We start from the raw sequence: 22,253 nt of genomic DNA on the forward strand, positions 1-22,253 counted from the left end.
TCTGGGCGTATTTCCCCTAACAAATAGCCCAGGTAATGCTTAATCTCACTAGAGCCCAGGCTGGCTTGTTTCGGCCCACCTTATCAGAGTCAAACCCCACCGCCCTTCACAGACCCTAAACCTCTTACCCCACCTACAACCAATCAAACACAAGTGATCAGGCACCTTGTGACCCGACCTTATAAAACACCCCAACAATTGGCCCATGGTGCTCTGGCAGACACCTCTCATCTGTATGGCCTGCTGTTGTCTATGACGATGTACCCTAATAAACTCCTTTATATTCTTATACTTAATCTCTGGGAAATTCTTTTACCAACCCGTGTGTCACTGGCTCACCGACCAGTCGCCCCACTGTGTCACACAACACTAACAAATAAACAAAGATATGAACAGGATGAAACATACAACAACTAGAAAGGAAGAAACAATAGTCTTATTGGCGTAACTCTATATTAAAAATACCCCCCAAAAGCTAGTATGAAATTAATTACAATTAATAATTAAATTAAGTAGAGTAGCCTTATAGGAAAAAAGTAAAAGCAACTGATTTAAATTATTTTCAGGGAGGAAGAAATTTTCCTCAATCCTTCTAGGTCCATTTCGCTGATCTAGGAATTAAACTGATCTGAGACAAATTAACAGGAGAAAATTTTTAGAAATCTAATAACACTTATACATGGGAGAGAGGAGGAAAACCGAGTAACTCACCCAAATGACAGAAGCTCTCACCTTAAGTATCACTCTCCGCTAAAGACAGAAGAAGAAAGTCAGTCAAAAGAGGTAACAAGGAAAAGCACAGTAACCAAGGGTAAGGCTGTTACGCATATTTAAGTCATTGTTTCTCCACTGAGTTTCTAGAGATTTGGTCACCCTCCTCTTCTTAGTTCAAAGAGGGAGACACCCTTACAAATGGAAATTTGTATAAACATAAAAGTTTCTTACAAAAGGGTAAATCCTGCTTGATTTTCAAAGTCTCCATGCCTGCTGTTCCTTAGAAAACAACCAACTTAAAATAACTGATCTCCCAGAGACATATCTCGGGGTGACAAATCACGCTGCCCTACAAGTACAAATCTACAATTATAAGATAATGTGATATTGCCAGGAAAATTTACAGATATAAAGAAAACCACAAAGCTATCCCTGAAACAGACCTTTGTATAAAAAATAATTTAATATGTGATATAAAGGCCATGGATATCAATAACAAAGGACTTGCCCAAAGGAAGGTATGAAAAACTTAATTATTAAAAAAACCTTATTTACACTATATAGTATACTACAATATAAATCTCAGATGAACTTGAGTTAAAGAAAAAAAAGCATATTAGAAAACTAAAGACATGGTATAATTGATTTCAGAAAGGGCAATAAATTAAAAAGTAGTAAATAACTCAGAAAGAAAAATATTTATATGTATGTATTTGTGCATGTGTACCAAATATTTAACAGCATGCATGTCAAAATATGAAAGAAACATAAAAATCAAAATAAAATTTGAAAAAATGTGTTATACTTGGTAACCTTAAATGATTTAGTGATACCAAAAACTTGTGTCATTGCAACAGGGCTCTTCAAGTCCAAAGAAGAGAGTAAAATTATAAGTCAGGTTTTGGGGAAGTTTTTTGCTTTGTTTTGTTTTTTGCCATTGTAAGCATTCCTCCCCCAGAGTTAGAGAACCAGACATAACTTTTCTAATATAAGAGAAGCCATTTTAGGCCTAAGCCATTCTGTGATCTAAATCAGGACACAATGCTTGGTGCCATTGCAGAATAATAGGCCTCAGTAGTCAGTGATTTTAAGGGAACCAAAGGAAGGAAAAACAGCTACTACCAGGCCAGGGAGATAACTTAATATCAAAGGTAATGAATCAGTTGTAAAGACTCCAAGTTCTGTTTTGATGGTCAAGACTAGCCTGAAGCACATTCTTGAGCTGTTTTACAGAATTCACACCCCCTCCAGCACTTAACCAGATCAACTAGAAAGGAAGGAATGATGGCGTTGACCTTTTCTGACCCTTGTGACTTCAGCTAGAGCCTGACTCTGTCAGTGAGCCCCAAGTCTTCTCTGCTCAAGCCCCTTCATGAATATGCACGTATCCTTTGCTTAAATCTTCCCTATTTTGCTGTCTGGAAGACACTGTTTTGAGAAAGATACCTGGTGTCCTCCTTACTTGCTGCAAGTAATAATTATTTCCTTCTCCTGCTCTTTGATGTGGTTGTGTCTTTTGACTATACATCCACCAAGAGATTAACCCAGTTTTGGGGAAACACCATTATGCTTAGAAGCATAAGAAACAAGCAAGAAATCAGAAACTCATGATCATCAGGCTCAAGTGTATGACTTCTGATGTGACCTGTTTCATGTTTACACACCTTCTGTGCACAAGCTTTTATTCAGAGAAACACTTAAAAGAGGCAAAAAAAAAAAAAAAGCAATTGAAGGGCAATAAAAAATGCAAACAAAAGAGATTATTTTTATTGATGATAATATTTTGGTGTTATTCTGTTTTCAGGCTAAGTAAGGAAAAAAAGCAAAGCAATGGGGTTGAAGGAGGATTAATAAAATGGCTGCCCTTGGGCTAACAGATTACTTATTCATATGCTTGCCCTTAAAAGGGTCAACTGACCTGACTGAATGGTTGCTACTCACAGTCCCAGGCCCATTGTTAAAACTAAAGCTATAGATCTTACTGTTTCTACTTTATTCCAGTAATCAAAAGCTATAATCATGCTTGGTCTCTGAGTTGATCTTCAGGGAGAAGGTCACAGAACTGTAATTTTACAAAGTAGGCTAAATACCAAGAACACCACACCTTGAGTGCTTACCAGATAAAGAGATCAAAAAAGTGACAACCACTAGCCTCTATAGAATTAATCGCCTGAAGGCATCATGACACCATTCTAAACCTTCTAATGAGGAACTGATTCTGTTGATTGTTATCAATGCTTTATTGTTTGAGCTATGACTATATAACCACCCTATCCCATCCACCAGTGCATTCACAGTTCTGAAGTCACTAGCCTGCTGCCAGTCCCCTTTGCCTGGCAAAGTAATAAAGCTGCCTCTTTTCTTCTAAGCTCCAAGACCTGGTCTCTGAGTTATTTGGCTCATCAGGGACAAGGGCCAATCTTTTGACAACAGGGTGAGAAGAAAAGAAAGAAAGAGAAAAAGGAAGGGAGAGAGAGAGAGAGGAAGGGAGGGAGGGAGGGAGGGAGGGAGGAAGGAAGGAAGGAAGGAAGGAATCTTGTTATAGGAGGCTACAAAAAAAAAAAAAAGCACAGTGAACCAAAGTATGGTTTTGCCAACTAAAAATTGGTCCTTGTCATCAGTCTCTACAAGGATTAAATCACAATGGCATTTGCCATCTTACCTCCACAAGGATTAAATCACAAACTGCTACAGCCACTGACCTTCAACACACCCTGAAAGAAGTTCAGGGTAGAGGTCAGGAATGAGGTACTCTTTGCTCTGGGGAAAACTGGCAGAACAGGTCTTCAAATAGGTATTTTCAGGAGAAGAGTTTATGAACCCCAATTCTTGCATCTACTCATATCTAGAAAAGAACTAAAAGCAGTCATGGTGACATCTGCTCCTCGTGACTAGCAGCAAGCCTCTGCCTAAATGTGTGCTTGACTGCACGTGCCCCCTTCACTAAAGTCATAGATAATACTGCTCCCCCACCTCTTCGGAGCAGTTACTTAGAGCTATAGGAAATGCTGTCTTCTGAGCTGTAATCTTCATTTTGCCCAAAATAAAACTTAACTCACAACTCCCAGGTTGTACATTATTTTCCAGTGGACAATTTTTACACAGATTTAAGTTAGCTGCCTTCTCCCTTAATAAGCAGTTCTAGAGGATTCGTCATCCTCCTCCTCCTGGTACAAGAGGAAATTTTCCTTATAAATGTAAATTTCTCTTAGAAAAGGGTAACTTCCACTCAGTTTTCAAGACTTCCCATGTCTGCTGTTTCTTAAAAATAATGAGCTCAAGATAATCCTTATGTCAAAGAGACATATTTTGGATTGGCAAATTCTGCTCTCTTTTCAGTATTAAAGATAGATGATGTAGATGAAGTGCATGAGTCTACTTAGAAGCAGAATTTTTTTTCAATAAGTACGTGCTACAGTACTACACCATCCACTGTTGGTTAAATTCTTAGATGCAGAACCATGAATATGGGGGGTGAACTGTAAAGCCATATGGGAATTTCTGACCTCTTGGAGGGTCAGTGCCTCTAACCCCTAAGTTGTCCAAGGGCAACAGTACTCAGTTTTCCTGGGTCTCTCTTATGTAAACATATTATAAACTTTTGTTTGATTTTACCCTGTTAATCTGTCTCATGTCAATATAATTCCTAGACCAGTCAGAAGAACCTAGAAGACAGAGGAAAGTTTCTTCCTCCCTGACAATGACTAACAGCAGAAGATATTATTTAAGGCTACATATAATTTCTAAGAGTTGAGTCTCCTGAATTCCATTCCCACCTCCCAAGATGTATTCTCTCAGGTCATATAAGCACTTCTCCCAAGCCAAGACATTCCAGTTACTATCCTTTTCTCTCCTTTTTTTCATCAATGCATTGTCTCCTGTCTCTTATTCATACAAGTCTTTTCTCATAACTGGCTATCTTATGTAATAAACTAATTTCCTCCCCCAACAAGCAATTAGACACAATAGGGCTCCCTACCCTACTTCTGCAAATAAAATATTGCTGTGACTTTACCAACTGTATACTTTGAAATGTGGTCACCAAAAATAGCTTCATAAATAAACATTCTCTTAAACATATTTGTGTGTATGAGTGGATAGGCATCTGCATTTAAGTTATTCATGGGTATATATGAAAGGGAGCAAAATTTGCCACCCCAAAATATGCCTCCTTGGCATAAGGATCATTTTAGGCTGATTATTTCTAAGAAACAGCAGACACAGGAGAAGTTCTGAAAACTTAGTAGAAGATAACCTTTCATAAAAGAAATTTGCATTTATAAGAGAAATCTCTATTTGTAAGGGTTCTTCCCCCTCTGTACCAGAAAGAGGAGAATGAAAAACCTCTACAAACTCTTCAGTGGAGAAGGTAGCAACTTAAATCTCCATAACAACCTCATACCCTTGTTTACCATGCTTCCCCCAGTAGTCTCCCATAACTGACTTCCAAGCCTTGCCTCCTATCCCCTACATGCACAACATCTTCTTTTGTCTCTAAATGGAGATGGTATTTAAGGTGGTGCCCTGGGCCATTTCGGGGAGTTACTCAGTTTTCTCGGCTATCTCCCAAGTACACAAGAGATACATATGTCTTTTTTTTCTTCTGATAATCTATCTTTTATTACAGGGTGAGTCTCAGACAAGAACCTAAAAATGTAGACAGAAAATTATTTTCCTCCCCCAACACATAACATATGAAATAATTCAATTTGGGGTAATGCAAGCCACAGTCATAGACAACTCTAAATTTCTGTGATTAAAAGAAGTTTCCAAAAATCTGTCCAAGTCTGGTCTAAAGGGCTTACTGATCTAGGTGCTTTGAGAAGTAAAACATTTCAAAAATACAAAGTAGGAAATTGTGATCACTAGGCCGCGGTTACCACTGTGATGTTCCTGGTGTATGGCTTATTCAGAGCCTTACAAAAAAGAACACAAGGTAAGCTGGGGGCCTCTGAAGCTTCAGCCCCATGCTTCTTCAAGGCTGCAATCCTGTGAGCTATTCTTGCAATGGTCTTTGATGTAAAATAGTGAAAACACTGGATTATCCTAAGAATGCCATTTTAAAAGGAGGAATTTCTGGAATTGCTTTTTTTCTACTGCTGACCCAGAAAGACCTACCAATCTCTGGGCAAGCAAACTGAGAGTGTGACAAGATGATCAGAGATTGCTCAGTTACATTGAAGGACCTAGAGTTACCATGGCCCACAGCAGGGATAAAGCACAGTTCTTGCTTCCATAAGGCAATGATCCATTAGGAAAAGGGAGCTGGCCATGGGAAAACTTCTGGAGTCAATTCACTATCCCAGCACTCCTGGGTTGTTTTTTCACTAATCACCAGGGAAAGAATTCTTTCTACCACCAATTACTGGTAAGTATTCATCAAAGACATAATTGTCCATAAATACCATTTTTTAAAAATAGACGTTCTGATCAAAGATGTTCTGGCCTACACTGGCTCAATTAATTTAAACTTGTGCTCTCTTCTAGCACTGTGGGCAATGTGATGTCCTGGTCACTGCCCCTGGAAGTTTTCCAATTTAATCTCACTCAGCTACAATCACTGCCTTGGTTATTCATTTGAACGCACTTTCCATTCAGTACACAGTGCTCCCAGTCACCTGGTCCCATTCACCCATAATATGGCAGTTTCATTACTCTAACAGTCATTTCCTGGATTTTTCTTTAATAGTTACTACGAGCAACGTGGGAACTGACTATTGCTTTCTGTCCACCCCTGGGATGTGACTGCAGAATGCTCCTTTGCTTCTCTAGGAGGCAACCAAACTGCTTGAACTGATTTTTCGTCGGCCCTTTGCCTCATGTGTCTATTTTGACTATATCAGCTTATGCCGAGGACATAGAATACATGCCCTTGAATGAACACCCAGTGCGAATTTGAGTCTATTTTCCTCCCAGTTTACCCAAGCATGGCTCCTGCCTCTAAACTCTCATTGCCTTCCCTTTTTGTGACCACAGCTGGTTCCTGTCCTAGAATTTTATCCCCACTACCGACTAAAGTACAGGATTGATTTCTGTACTGGAAGTAAAGAATTTAATTGGTGAATAACAGTCACTTTTGTTCCCTTGCATTCAGCAAATTTACAAGCTATCTCAGTATATCCAAAAAAAAGGGCCTTCAGGCAGGAATCACATCTATCCGCCTCAAGTACTCTGCACACAGTGAAGTTCCGCCGTTACTTAGAAAGCCTTAATAGGCACCAAGGGACCCTAACACATTCTCTCCTGCACACACATAAGCAGTGTGTCAACTTTCTAAAGAAGACAGACCCAATACAGCAGCTTTCCACATTCCTTCCAAGCTTTGTTCCTGCTCACTTAATTTTTATGTATCCCAAATTAAATTATTTAAGGTATTTTCCCCACTAAAATTAAAACTAAACTATTATTTTAGAAAGTAGAAATATTAGTCAGCCTTTCTCAGAAATATAAGAATTAAACTAAATACCAATACTCTTAAAAGAATAACTGCTGTGTGGCCTACGTATTGTGTTCCAAGACTCAAACAGCAATCGCAGTCCCTACACTAAGGCAAACAGAGGACGCCCCCTGAAGGACTTGCCTTCCTGCAAGAATACCCACAGGTTGTGTATCAGGCCATTCCTGTGTCTGCCTCAGCCACAGGGCCACTTCGGTTCCGTGCTAGAGAACCTAACTGTATCCAACTGCCCTGCCTGCTGGTATTGAACAAAGCCAACCATAAATACTGACATAGGGAAGTAAGTACAGTGTCACAGGACATGGATCCATGGAACAAGGTAATAGAAAGATCGAGTTTGTTCATAAGGTAGAGGATGAAAACCCACACTGAAATTCTAATAGGAGAAAAGGTGAGTAGTATGACTGTGAGACAAAATAAATGGAAATCTGAATCTATAAACGGGAATCAGGGAGGAGTTAATATTTTTAGAAACCTCAAGGTCTCATTCTCAACCCTCACTTCTACCCTCACTCCCATACATACATAACTCACAAATAATTATAAATTTGGTATAAAGAATTATCTACAGATAGATTTTTTCCCATAATGACTACTTGTGTTATTTATCAAAATCTCAATTATTTGTTCTCTGAAATATTCTTCTGTTGGTGTGCAAAGCACATGCTAAAAATGACAATAGGCTATCTGCTATCTCCACCCCAATAAAAACATAATTATGAGTATGTGAGGATAAGAAGGAAGTTACACAGAAACAGTAATGTTTATTTTGGCTCACCCACATTTTTTCTTTTTGAGATATTGTTAAGGATGAAGCAGAAAGTGAATTTTTCCCTCCTTTGGAGGACACTAGGACTATTCTTAAAGACAGATGGGAGACTTGTAAATAACTAATTATTAGTCAACTACAAATTACAACTGTGCTATAAGAGCCAAGCAAAATATTACAGAAAAAGAGAAAATAGACTGTTGCTTGATTCGCAAGAAAGAGGGAAAGTATTAGAGAAAACTTTGGAAACCAGGTTGCATTTGAACTAGGTCTTCAGTGTTGAGTGGGATTTTGAGAACTAAGTGGTGAGTGGGAGGATGGGGTCAGTGTTAAGTGCAAACAGGATTAGCACAGACAGAAGATGGAGGAAGCAGGAAACACATGGGCTATAGCCGTTTGCTCCAATGTTAAAGCAACAATTAAATTCCTTTTCTTTTGATTTTTTTGCTTATATCGTAAACTTCTGACCTGTAGTATCTTCTGAAAGGCCTTTTTCACTGTAGACCAGTCAATGAGGCAAAAGATGTAGATGATACTTTCCAAAAGAGATGACAAAACTGAACCAAATAAAAACCATAACAGAAGGAGCGACTTTAAATATCTTGACACAAGCTCAAGTCTTTTCTTCTTACAACGGCACTTCTTAAAATTCAGCCAGACTTACAGATAAATTCATCTCTTGTTAAACAGAAGCCATGACAAAAACTATCCTTCTAAATTTTACAACTTAATTCTGACCAACAGAACTGACAGAATAGTAGGGAAAGAACAAATTTTTTTTTAAAGAAGATGTGGTTTGGAGCCTGTCCGTTACAAAATATGTAACTCTGAGCATATTTTGTGAACCTCAGTTTAACCACATACATAATAAAATAAAAATAATCCATTCTTCATATATATGCATATATAGCAGTATTTTTGGTTCAGAATAGATATTCAATATATCATTGTCTTTATTTTTATTATTGAATGAAGAAGTTATTAAGCCTCTTGAAGTTCATAATAAACAACTAAAGGGTTTATACAGCCTAGATTTCAGAAAAATACTTCAAAACATTCAGAGAAAAGATGCCTATATATTCAGAGCCATGGATTCTGAAAGGAAATAAATATTAAGAGAAATAGAAGCATATAAAAAATTAAGTTGTAACTCTACAATCTTGACTCAGCTTGGTCCATATGCCCATGTTATTTCCTTTGGCTAAAATTTCCCTTTCACATATTCAAATTATGTTATTTAACAAATCAGGCAGAAACTGCTTCTGTATGTCTAATTTAATTTTTGCTCTCTTGCCTCATATGTGACCATATTTTCTTTTATTCATTCTTTCATGATCCCTCTTTCCTTTTCGTTTTCCTTTTTATTACGGGAAACACTCACAGTTACCTGAACCATTAGAGAGAGCACAGAATGCTGACAACTAATATTGCTCCCTGTCCCTTAGAGACACCTCTTTATAGGTGTCACTGGGCCACAGAAAGATGGTGAGGGTAACAAAAATGCATCATAAATTACCTCATTCAAGTTTCTTCCCTCCAACTAATGTTAACACGAAGATCTGCAATTCCTGAAGCTACATTATCAGCACTCTCATCTCCCTGAGGTCAAGGACTAAAATATCCATTATTGAAGCAAGAAGCTCATTTCCATTTGCACTCCAGCTCTCTTAATCTATATAAAAAATGCATAAAGAATTATATAAGTATGTACTCTCCTTTTCCGAATGGCATCTTTTGCATGAATTATCTCAGGGCAAAAATATAGTAAGTTAAATCAAAATGCACAAAAACAACTATAGCGGGTAATGAAATGACGAAGTATAAACTTGAGCTGATAACCTATCATTAAAGTCTATTTAAAAAGTGGTCCAACATTATGCCTAAAGGTTAGATCATGACAAATTCTAGAAGCGTAACTATTCTAAAAACATAAAGTTACACATCAAAGTATGTATTCTCTGCCTTCAGTTCTGTAAAGTACAAATTTAGAATGGGTTAACAGAAATACACCAACTGATTGCAATATTCATAATGATGCAAAAGAATCATTTTCTAAAAGAAGGCCCTTATCATAAAGATACTGATTTTATTCTTTCTTAAAATTAGTGTGTGTGTGTGTGTGTGTGTGTGTGTGTGTGTGTTAAGGGGGTATTACTGTGAAAGAGAAAATGAATACGCCGAGGGGAATAAAGCAAAACAACAAGCAAATGTTAGGGTTTACAGCATAGATCTGTATTTGAAAAAAGAAAAAGGTAAAGAGAAACGGTTCTGTTCTTAGAAAATCATTGACCCCCTTACCCTCCCACATATGCTCTAATTAGCTCAATAGCAGTCTTTATCTCATCCAAAGCCTTCAACCTTGAAAAAGCACTCATCTCTATGCAAAGCAATTAGGAAAAAAGTGTGCCCTGCACAAAGTACATTCTCAATAATGATGCTTTGACCATCCAGAACAACATGGAAAGGAGACAGGCATTAATGAGTCAGGTCTGCTGGAAGTAAAATACATTTTAGAAATAAAAGACTTTGGTAGAAAGGGCACAATTCCATCTCTGAAGGTCACGAAGTCCTTCACATTCGTATCATTTCTGGATATTGTATGCTGAAATTAGAATAGTCCTCCTAAGCTTGATCAGCATCTGCTGAACCAGGTCAGCAAAATGAAACCAATTTTAACCCAATTTGAAATTCTAATTATTTCAAAACGGTCACTACTTCTGGAGAAATTATTACAGCAGCATATACTTGTTTAATATGTCCATTTAATTTTGTTTCTTGCTCTCAAGCATATGAACAATGCTGAGGCAATTTACCAAGAAACAGTAAAAAAAATTCCAATTCCTCCAAAACAATAACAATAAAGCTAGACTATAAGTATCTGTAATAAACTTAGATTCCCAACCCAAGGCTTAGTCCTGTGATTTGTTTTAAATTCTATAATCCTAAACCATAGTTTAAATTGAAATTTCTAGACACACACTGTAGTATTTTCCCAAAATGTCCACGTTAAGATTTCTGGTTCCACATGCTCTCCCAGACCCTTGTCACTCTTCCACCAAGAGGTGTGGTTTATTTCCTCTCCCGTTGACATTAAGAAAGATACTATGATTACCTTGACAAACATAATACAAGAAGAGATGCCGTGTGACTTCTGAGACTAGGTCAAAAAAGGCAATTTAGATTTTGCTGGCTTTCCCTCTTTTCTGGGCATGAGTCTTGGGAGCATTCTGCCAATATGTAAGATGTCCAGCTACCCTGAAGCTTTGCCAATGACCTGGCAAGTTCACATGGAGACTACCGAGACAGAGAGAGATGCCCAGAGAAAACTTCAAATAATTCCAGCCCTGGCCTTCAAGTCTTCTAGCTGAGGCCCTGGACACTGTGGAGCACAGACAAGCCCACAGAATATGTGAACATAATAAATAATGTCTTGTGCTAAGTTTGGGGATATTTTATTACACAACTATAATAACCAGAACACCCACATGCAGAAATACAGAGTGAACTTGTGGAAAATGTTCCATTTACTGAATCTTACTCTCCCCTTCATTTTTATTGACGTTTAGGAATGGTGTAACACCTCTATGTCAGGATTAGATTCTTCAATGAAACAAGAGAACTTCATGTTTCATCAAATACCCAAATACAGAGATATAATGGCTATTAAATACTTTGAATTGTCATTAAGAGAAAATGAGGTGTTAAATCTTCCCATTTGAGTTTTAAAGATCTGTCCTTTGTCCACTCTTCCTGGGACACCCTCATTTCCACCACCCCGCCAAACACACACATTATTTCTAATATGGTCAAGGGATAAAACAAATAACAAGCCAGATATGTCTCTTATTTTTCATCTCTCACTTCCTACATTCCAGCATCTTGTCCCTGAGAATCAAAGTCCAAGCAAGAGAAATTACTGACTTGAGGGGGCTGTCAGAGGAAATTGCTAACCTTCAATAAAAAATCTCTACCTAGAGAGAAAGATAATTTTTACTGAAATATTTGCTTAGTACATAACTTTCAATTTCAATGAAACTGTTTATACATATTTGCCACCATCATCATGGTAACAGATTTCTTAGGCTCTGTTAAGCACAAAAACTTCTTTAAAGGAATTCAGGGAATAAGATGAACAATTTGTCTTTCATAAAGAGAAATTAAGAAAATAATCCTATTATAACTGTAGCATCAAAAAGAGTAAAATACTTAGGAATAAACTTGTCTAAGGAGATAAAAGATCTATACACTGAAAAGTAAAAGACATTGATGAAAAAGATTAAAGAGTACACAGATAAATGAAAAGACATTCCATGCTCCTGGATCAAAAGAATTAATATTGTTAAAATGTCCATACTACCAAAAGTGATCTACGTATTCAATGAAATCCCTATCAAAGTCCTAATGACATTTTTCACAGAAATAGACAAAACAATCCTAAAATTTGTAAGGAACCACAAAGGACCCCAAAGAGTTGAAGCCATCTTGCGACAGAAGAACAAAGTTGGAGATATCACACTTTCTGACTTCAAACTATATTACAAAGCTATAGTAATCAAAATAATATGGTACTAAAACAGAACATAGACCAATTAAGCAGAATACAGAGCACAGAAACAAACCCACACATGTAATTTATAACAAAGAAGCCAAGAATACACAATGGGGTGAGGACAGTCTTTTAAATAAATGATGTTGGGAAAATTGGATTGCCACATATAAAAGAATGATCCCTATCTTACACTATATACAGAAATCAACTCAGAATAGATTAAAAACTTAAATGTAAAACCTGAAACTGTGAAACTCATAAAAGAAAATATAGGGGTTAGCTCCTTGGGCATTAGCCTTGGTGATGATTTTTTAAATTTGACACCAAAAGCAAAAATAAACCAGTTGGATTGTATCAAACTAAAAAGTTTCTGCTTAGCAAAGGAAACCATCAACAAAATGAAAAAGTAATCTATGGAATGGAGAATTATTTCCAAACCACATATCTAATTTGAAGTTAATAACCAAAACATACAAGGAACTCATATAACCCAAAAGCAAAGGGGCAAATAACTCAATTAATAAGTGGACAAAGAACCTGAATAGACATTTTTCCAAAGAAGACATACAAACAGCAAAGGGCACATGAAAAGGTGCTCAACATCACTAATTATCAGGGAAACAAGTTAAAACCACAGTTCACGTAACAGGATAGCTATTATGAAAAAGACGGGAGATAAATGCTGGCAAGGAAGTGGAGAAAAGAGAACCCTGGTACACTGTTGGTGGGAATGTGAACTAGTACAGACACTATGGAAAACAATACCACTATTCCTCAAAAAGTTAAAAATAGAAATACCATTTGATCCAGTAACCCCAATTTTGGGTATACATCCAAAGGAAGTGAAAAAAAAATTTTCTCAGATCTCTCTGCTCCTATGTTTACTGTAGCATTACTCACAACAGCCAAGGTATGGAAACCAACTAAATTTCTGTCAACAGATGAATGGAGCAAGAAAATGTGTGTGTGTGTATATATACACACAATATGGAATATTATTCAGCCTTCACAAAGAAGGAAATCTAGTCATTTACAACAATATAGATGAAAATGGAGGGCATTATTTTAAGTGAAGTAAGCTAGACAGAGAAATATAAATACTGCATGGAATCACTTATATGCAGAATCTTAAAAAAAAGAAAGAAAGAAAGAAAAAAAAAAGTTAGACTCTGGGTAGAAGAGTAATTGCCAGGTATTAGGGATAGGGGAAATGGGGGAAGGTTGCTAGAGGGGTACTGTTACTGGGGTACAAACTTCCAGTTATAAGATGACAGAGTCCAGGGCTAAGGTGGGGAAATAGGGGGATACTGATGGAGAGGCATAAATTTTCAGTCATAAGATGCTAAGGGCTGAGGATCTCATATACAACCTAGTGACTATAATTGATAGCACTGTATTACATAATTTAAATTGGATAAGAGAGTAGAAAAAAATTATCACACACAAAAAAAGGGTAAATATGTGAGGTAGTAGCTGTGTTAACTAACCCAATGGAGGAATCTGTTCACAATTTAAACGTATATGTATATCAAATCATCATATTGTACATATTAAGTGATAATTTTGTCACATATGTCAATGAAGCTGAAAAGGATTTTTTTAAAAAAGAAAAACAAAAAAAGTATTTATAGAGCAGCTAGAATTTGCAATGGGAAGTTCTAGGCATTTGGGGGATCTGAAGAACCCCTTCAGGATTGTACAGTACAGGAGATAAGGCCTGCCCCTTAATAAGGCAGAAAGTGACCAAATAAAGAAAAACAGATACCATTTTTCAGGTTTCAGAGGAACTGCTTCTATATGTAAAGGAATGGAGTCATGAAAGACCTCATGGATGAACAGTAATTTGAGTATTTGGGGAAGGAAATTCTATGTAGAGAATTAACATGAATAAAAGCTTAGAATTTGAAAAACATCCTTGGAATCAAGAGAGCATGAGAGAGAGAGGGGAGGGAAACAGGACTGGAAAGGTGAGTAAGGACCATACTGAAGTGGGAGATTGGAGTCCTTGAATGACATGAAGGTGTGAATTGATCATTTAAGCAACAGGGAAGGACTGGAGTTTTGGAGCAAAGGAATGACATAGTACGGGCTGTGCTTCAGGAACAATGACGCCTTTACTTATAGAGCACTTTATCATGAAAAAGCACTCAGTGTATCTATCTCACGTCCCCATCACAGAACACTGTGAAGTATACACAGAAGGGATTATTAGAAAAACAATTCACCGAAAATCATAATGTTTCTTGGCGGCATAAACTCGACTCAGAGCCAAGCTTCTACCAAAGTGCACAGAGAGCGAGGTGCTGGGGTGTGAGAACGAGGGTAAAGAGACAAGTCAGGGAGGTTCTGAATCAATCTTGAGAAAGATGATGAGAGTGGGAACAAGATGAGACATGTCTTATTGACACAGGAAGCAAAAGCATCCAGGTGGAAGGTGTGAAACCGTATTTCTCACTGAAAAGTAGAGACTATAAAAGCTTTAAATTTTTTCCCATATGTATTTCCCTCATAAATCAATCTATAATTTTCTAGTTTATAAAAGGAGAATTTATGGACATCTTAGTAACTAAATTACCAGCATAGAAAATTAAGCTGAAAATACATACATTCCTTTTAAAACAAGATAAAATCTTAACATTTTCTTATTTCATGAAGTTTATTTTAAAACTGGATAATGAAAATGTCATGCCCTCACACTTATAGTGGAATGACATCAAAGCCTGGGGTTACAAAGAGGTTTCAAAATATTCAAAATATTCTAACAAAAGAGTCAACATCTCCCTTATATTCACCCCAATCTCCCTAAAGTAAATGACTGCTAAACAAAAGGAGAAAGTGCTTCTTCCTTTTTCTTTCTCCTAAATCTTAAAACAATTAATAAAAGTTTCATCAGCACTTTGGACTTTTATATATAGATCTAATTAAAAAAGCCTAGAAGTGCACGCTGAGCTAAGCCTCAAGAATTTGAAATTGCTAAAAATCAATAAGAAATTAACATGGTAAACCATAGTTGGCCTTGAAGATCTTTACAAATTCACAAAATGCTTCCAAATTATGGCAGTTTATCCCAAAGCTCCAAAGAAACATGATAGTTTTGTCATTTTTCTGTTTCCCCATGAATAGTAATAGTAATTACTCTCCCTTCCTCCCTAGTATCTCATCCTGTGCCTCATTACAATGGGAAAAAAATGCAGTAACTTACAAACATAAAATCACCCGAAATAGAAACAGGGACAAATGAATATATCTGAGTACCAAGAACTCTCAGGGCAGAGTAAACGCCCAAGATTTCCACATAGAAGACGTGTGGGCCAAGTTTCAAGAGCTACATGAACAGAAAACAAACTGAAACAATTAAAATGTTGCTGCATTTTAACTGACACAGAATCATCATCTCTCCATCTTAACAACTCTGCCAAAGCAATCCTCACAAGCAAATGTCAGGAGGTACATTTCACAGTTAAATCGACAATCAGACAAGAACAGCTGCATGTGTCTGGCACACTGGAGAGTCCAAGAGCACTTACCAAACAGACAACCTAGAGACACGGTTTGTGAAGTAAGGACAGAACCCATGTAAATGTTCGTGAGAAGACATTCTATCAAAGTCCAGGGAGAAAGGGAAAAGAAAGTTCACTCCCAGGAATAAATGTGTTCACACTGGCACTCATGTCAGCTTCATCCTGTGACACTCAGAGCTCTCAGTGCATTCATCTTCAGTCTTTCCCAGATGTAGCTTTGTAAGTAGGAAATACCTAACACTGGATATGCTGAGTGGGCCCTTGTGCCTGTAACAAGACCACCAACTGTACTGCAGGAAGTGCTGCAAATAATGAGCGAGAGAAGTGCCATCAGATTTTCTTCCCACATTGTAATAGCATCATAGTCACTTCATCACTAAGATATCATTTTTTAAAAAACCTCATTGAACACTGCTGAAAATACTCTTCTGCCTACAGAAAAGTACGCTGATTGGAACTCGATTGGCTTAATCTTTTTAGTGTTTTGATCTTAAGGGTCTTTATTCATCTCAGCCTTCCCCATTAGGAAAGATATTCTTGTATGATCTCCTTTCATCAACTAATTTGCTTGACTTGAAAGTCACTAAATCTCTGTACAAGTTCTTCTATTTTCAAGATGTTAAAAGGATTATAAAATCTATAATGCAAACTGCTGAAAAAATTTTAAAAACTTCATTTTTAAGGCTGTGGGTCATACACATTTTATTATTTTTGTATTCCCATTAACCTTCAATATATCCATCCCATTCTTTCCCAAGTACACATCAAATATTGATCTAAGCTCCATGTGCTCAGAGTCAAATAAGAATTGCCACATTCCTCCTGTATCTTCTGTACAGGACTGTTCCTTGTTTTCACTTATACTTTGGCCTTGATACACTCTCTTGACACACTAACAATAAACATGAGCCCTTCAAAAAGAAATAAATCTGCAGAGCAACATGCCAACAACTTTGAATAGCAAAGCAAAAATTTGCCTGGTTGGAAAAAACAAAAAATAATGACACTACCAGTAATAAGAAGTAACAAGGAGTTACAGCAAGTATATTAAGATAAAATAGCCACCTGTAGTGTTTATACCCCACAGTATACCCCAGTGTAGCTTTCCCGTGTTGGCAGGACACAGATATTCGTCAATATTGATACTGTGTCACATGTCTCAGTGTTTCAAAGGAGCATTTCCACGCAATAGTGGACAGCATAGTTCCAGCCCAGCTCTTCCTGGCCACACCCTTTTCCTCTCTCCCCTCACCTGTTTTCTCAGGTAGAAGGCGGATGGTAGCTCACCTCAAGAGCAGTTCTTGATTATGAATGTCAAACATTAGGGAGAAAAATAAAGGTGTTGTAGGTAAGTCAGATCTCATGACTTCCCAGCTAAAAATACTAGTGTACTCCCATAGTCCGCAGAGTGAAATATCAGCTCTCTGCAATGGCTCACAAGTCTTGAGTGGTCTGACCTCAGTGCCCCTCTGTGACCTCAGCTTTATGTACATATCAGTCATCCATTACCCACGGGGATACGCTGACCCCTAGTGGATGCCTGAAACTGCAGACAGGACCCAACCCTACATATACACTATTTTTTTCCTATGCTATCAGGCAGATAGCATACACAGCATGGACACACTGAACCAAGGGATGATTCCCAGCCCAGGTGGGACAGAATGGGACAATGCAAGATTTCATCATGCTACTCAGAACCTCTCCAAATTTAAAACTTATAAAAGTTTTATTCTGGAATTTTCCATTTAATATCTGCAGAGCAAGGTTGACTGTGGGTAACTGAAACCACAGAAAGCAAAACCACGGATAAGGAGGGCTGCACGCCCACTTTCTCAGTACGCTTCCGCCACACCAGCCTTCCTCCTGCGCCGCCAGCAGCCAGCAGCAAGTACTACACCAAGAACGTAGGTTACCTGAGTATAAATCCCAGCCCTGGCTCTGCCGCTTTGTAAGCAGCTCTTTTGTCCCTTTCCTACTTGCCTATTTCTGCTCCCCTTACACCTTCATTATTAAAAACAAGATCACTAGATAACATTTAACCTAACTCCTGACTTATGCGCTACTCAGTGCACGTAAAACCCTGCCTAACCTGTTGATTCTTTCCCTAGATTAAAAGAAGTAGGAATGGTGAATTAAGTATAAAGAATGGCTCGCTCTCTGCAAGAGTCTCCTTAGCAATCCTGCAGGCAGACCACGTGGACGAGATGATACGTGAAGAAAGATCGTGAGGAGTCAGCCAGCCTGCATGCAATGGAGAATGACGCAGAGCTGGACCTCCTGCCTTGATGATTCACTGAGATTCTTCCCCCTTTTCCCCTTTAAAAACTGCCATGGCTAAGCATAAGCTTTGGAGCTGGTATGGGGAAACAAGTCCGTTCTCTCCCCAGAATGCTGCCTTTCTGATTAAAGCAACTTTTCCTTTCTACCAACACTTGCCTCTTCAGCATTGGCTTTCCAGCGGTGAGCAGCTGATCTGAATTCGGTAACAACTTCCCAGCTATGTGATGTTGGCCAGCTTACCGTCTCTCTGTGCCATAAGGGAGAGTTCCTCCATTCGTAACTTTGGAACAAAAATAGTAGCTACTTCATAAGGATGTTGAGAGGATTAATACGAATATTTCTTCATAAATGACTTGGAAGTGTGTCTGACATATACTAAATGTTTTGCTGATTACTTACCCCGCTAAGTTTGTATAATTTCTATTGCTTCTATTCGGGGTGTGACTATGCCAGTACTCAGCTCAAATGTCCACTCCTGAGAGCCGCTTCCCCAAACATCTCATCCAGAGAAGCAAAACCACCCACCCTGACAGGTTACACTTTCTCTCAGAGTCCTCGTTGCTCCCTGCCATTACCTCGTTCCCATACTTCTTTCCTTTCATCCTGTCTTTTCTCATTAGGATGCAAGCTCCATGAGGGCAGAAACCTTGCTTCCCTTTGAATCTCTAGCTCGTAACATAGAACTTCAACACATATTGGGTATTTGTCTAAATATGTGTTTAATTAATTAGTTACTGGGATCAGGAGATCTGGATTCCAATCTCATTATTTGGAAAGTCACTTAACTTCTCCGAGTTTCAATTACCTTATTTATAATTGAAGATAATTACAGCCTCTCTACCTTTGCCTCAGTGTGAAGCGTAAATTGGATAATCTACATGAAAGTACTACAGAAACTGCAAATATTACCCAAATATTAATTGTTAGTTTAAACAAGTAACTAACACAGGAGAATAATTACTAGACTAAGAGCCAAAATGTGAAATGTGACTCCTTTCAACTCCTTATTGTGAGAGTCTGGGAAGACGAATTCCCTGAGCATCCCATTCTTCACTGCAAAATGGTGGTGATACCTTTTTATGAGAATTCTACAACTCATCTAGACAACTGTAAATCTCATGTGTGAATATGGACAAAAAGCTGCATAGAGTGGAATCAGACCAAGACAGCCTTAACTTCCCCTCAGCTTGACTAAGTAGGGTGAGTAGAGAGGGATCTCCCTGACCATACATGCCTGGTCTCCTTCTCAGTGTTTACTTTAGAAAACTTGAAATAGTAAGTACTTTCTCCACCCCTTTGCAAAATAAATCTTCTCTGAGCCTCCTGCCACCAAGAATGTCTCCCTCTAGGACCTGGGACCTATCTTTTTGAGATGTAATAGTCAAGAAATATTGTACCCAATCTCTGAGTCTTTCTGAGAAGGTAGAAGCTGAACTTTGATAAGCAACAATTAGCAAACACAAATGGTCTAATCACACTGACCAATGTTCTCCAGGACTTTTCTACCAAATTATCCCAATGCTAAAACTCTTCCACCTTTTGTTCTAGCACAACTGAATTCAGTCTCTCCCCTACAACAATAAGCACAATTACAATAATCTTGAATAAAATTTTCCTTGCCAGTTTAACTTGTCTGGTGCAATTTTTCTTTGACAAATTATAGGAGGGAAGACAATGACACCTTTGAATTGGGGGCTGAGCTCGCTGCAACTCCATCAAGATAATTTGGATCAGACTAACAACCCTGACTATCCCCCTCAAATTTTTCTATCCTCTTTTTCTTAGGGACTATATTTTAGAGAAGTTTTCCATTCCTAGCAAAAATGAAAGAAAGGGAGATTTCCCATATACTCCTTGCCCCTACATATGAATAGACTGACCCATTATCAACATCTCCCAACAGAGTGGTACATTTGTTATAATCGATGAACCTATAATAAGACATCATAATCACCCAAAGCTCCATTTCTTTTAGGGTTTACACTTGGTATTGTACATTTTATGAGTTTGGACAAATGTATAATGACATATATCCATTATTATAGTGGCATACAGAGTATTTTCAGTGCCCTAAAAATTCTCTATGCTCTGCCTATTTATCCCTCCTTCCACCATGGCCACACACCCTCAACCCTCAACCCTCAACACACACACACACAAACCCCTAGCAACTTGGGTTCTACTGTCTCTATAGTTTTGCCTTTTCCAGAATGTCATATAGTTGGAATCATGTAGTATGTAGCCTTTTCAGATTGGCTTCTTTTACTTAATAATATTCCCTTTATACTTCTCCATGTCTTTTCAGGACCTGGTAGCTCCATTCATTTTAGTGCTGAATAATTTCCCATTGTCTGAATGTACCACAGTTTATATAGCCATTCACCTACTGAGGGACTCAGAGTTGCTTGCATGTTTTGACAATTATGAATAAAGCTGCTATAACCATTTGTGTGCACGTTTTAGTGTGGATATAACTTCTCAACTGTTTCGGGAAAATATCAAGGAGTGCAATTGCTGGATCACATGGTAAGTGTATGATTAGTTTTGTAAGAAACTGACAGTCTTCCAAAGTGGCTTCACTTTGCAGTGAATGAGAGCCCCTGTTGCCCCACATGCTCTCCAGCGTTTGGTGTTATCAGCGTTCTGAATTTTGGGCTTCCAAATATGTGTATAGTGGTATCACACTCTAGTTTTCATTTACATTTTCGGGTGACATATGATGTGAAGCATCTTTTCACATGCTTATGGTGCCATCCTTCCTCTTCTTTTTACTTTCTCTTATCTTTTCTTTTCTATGTCAAATACATTGGAAAAGACTATTACCTTTAAGTTTCTGCCTATAATTGATGTTCACATGTAAACAATTTGATGATAGTGACTGCTTATCTAATTTGACAGTACAAACTTTGCAACACTTGGCATTGTTGTGATTCAACGTAAGTCACTTCAAGCCTTCAGTTTCTGCTTCGGTGAAACGAGTAGGAGCAGGCAATCCCTTTCAAACCCTGTTATTTGCTGAATCTAAATGCTTTTCAGAGGCCTTCTTTATTATCTTAACACTGCATCTATAATCCTTTTGGACATTTAAGGGAGGATACAAGGATGATAAACCCTCTACCCAGAATGCAATGTAACTATGCCACATAATTTTTTAAAGTTTGAAATGTATGGATTTTTATGTTTCCTTCCATCATCACTACTGTACTGACACTGTATTTACCAGCAATTTACTTCAACCTCCATGGGATAAATTCAGCTCTGAATGACACATGTTGAAACCAATTTTAGATACCCCAAGCCAAAATTAAATCAATATTTATTTAGCAGGAAATTGTGACACTGTTTTAAATTTCTAAAGATTGTTTTAGTTTTGTTGCTCTTTTTAGAAGTTAACAGTCCTACGAAAATACTGTATTATTGAGAAGATTTTTCCTGGGTACATTTACATTTGTATATCTCACACCTTTGCCTGTGGATCTCCCTAGTTCCTGAACTTCCATGTTCAGAGTATCCCTAAATTCAGAACCATTAAAGCATCTGCTTTCAATAGATACATTCGGAATTTCCAGACATAGAGATACTCATGAGAGTCAAATCAAACTTGAGTATCACAGTAAATCAGATTTCTGTTTGACTCAGTGACTGATTTTCATTTGATCAACTGCCTGATTTCTTTATCATCCTCTTGCAGGTGGGTCACTGTTAAATGCTGTGGTTGCTTTATGTCAAAACAAAGTGAAAATTTGAAATGATCAATCTGTAGACATAAATTCAAATTTAGTAAGAATCTCCTTGAGAACCTATGATAAAGTCTTCTTTGCTTTTCAAAGAACTAATCAGTGCCTTCCATGTTTCATTTGGTTTTCCATTTTACTACCATCTGACAGTGACTCATTGATACCATAAATAGGCAACAGATGAGTAGAGGAGAAAAAGCTATTTTTCAGAAATAAGAATTAT

At 37.7% G+C, this 22,253-nt stretch overlaps 2 long non-coding RNA genes across 11 annotated transcripts in view; one reads left to right on the plus strand and one right to left on the minus strand.

Annotated features, from left to right (window-relative positions):
- LOC140695602 (uncharacterized) overlaps window positions 1-22,253 on the minus strand; it is a 280,415-nt gene that overhangs the window by 79,686 nt on the left and 178,476 nt on the right. For 2 of the 10 annotated variants that reach the window (XR_012071264.1, XR_012071272.1), the window contains exons 1-2: window positions 17,263-17,424; window positions 712-750 (exon numbers count right to left, since the gene is read on the minus strand). The exons of 1 other annotated variant lie outside the window; for it this stretch is intronic. This is a non-coding gene — a long non-coding RNA (uncharacterized lncRNA). Of the gene's footprint in view, window positions 1-711; window positions 751-9,456; window positions 9,613-17,262; window positions 17,425-22,253 lie in introns of those variants that run through there. 7 more of the 10 variants (XR_012071273.1, XR_012071267.1, XR_012071265.1 and 4 more) reach the window with 7 other exon arrangements.
- LOC140689558 (uncharacterized) lies at window positions 17,557-18,426 on the plus strand. The gene is made up of 3 exons (XR_012064602.1): window positions 17,557-17,664; window positions 17,772-17,917; window positions 18,122-18,426. It is a non-coding gene; the product is annotated as an uncharacterized lncRNA (long non-coding RNA).

Source organism: Vicugna pacos, chromosome 3, assembly GCF_048564905.1.
Source record: "Vicugna pacos chromosome 3, VicPac4, whole genome shotgun sequence".
Classification (NCBI taxonomy): domain Eukaryota; kingdom Metazoa; phylum Chordata; class Mammalia; order Artiodactyla; family Camelidae; genus Vicugna; species Vicugna pacos.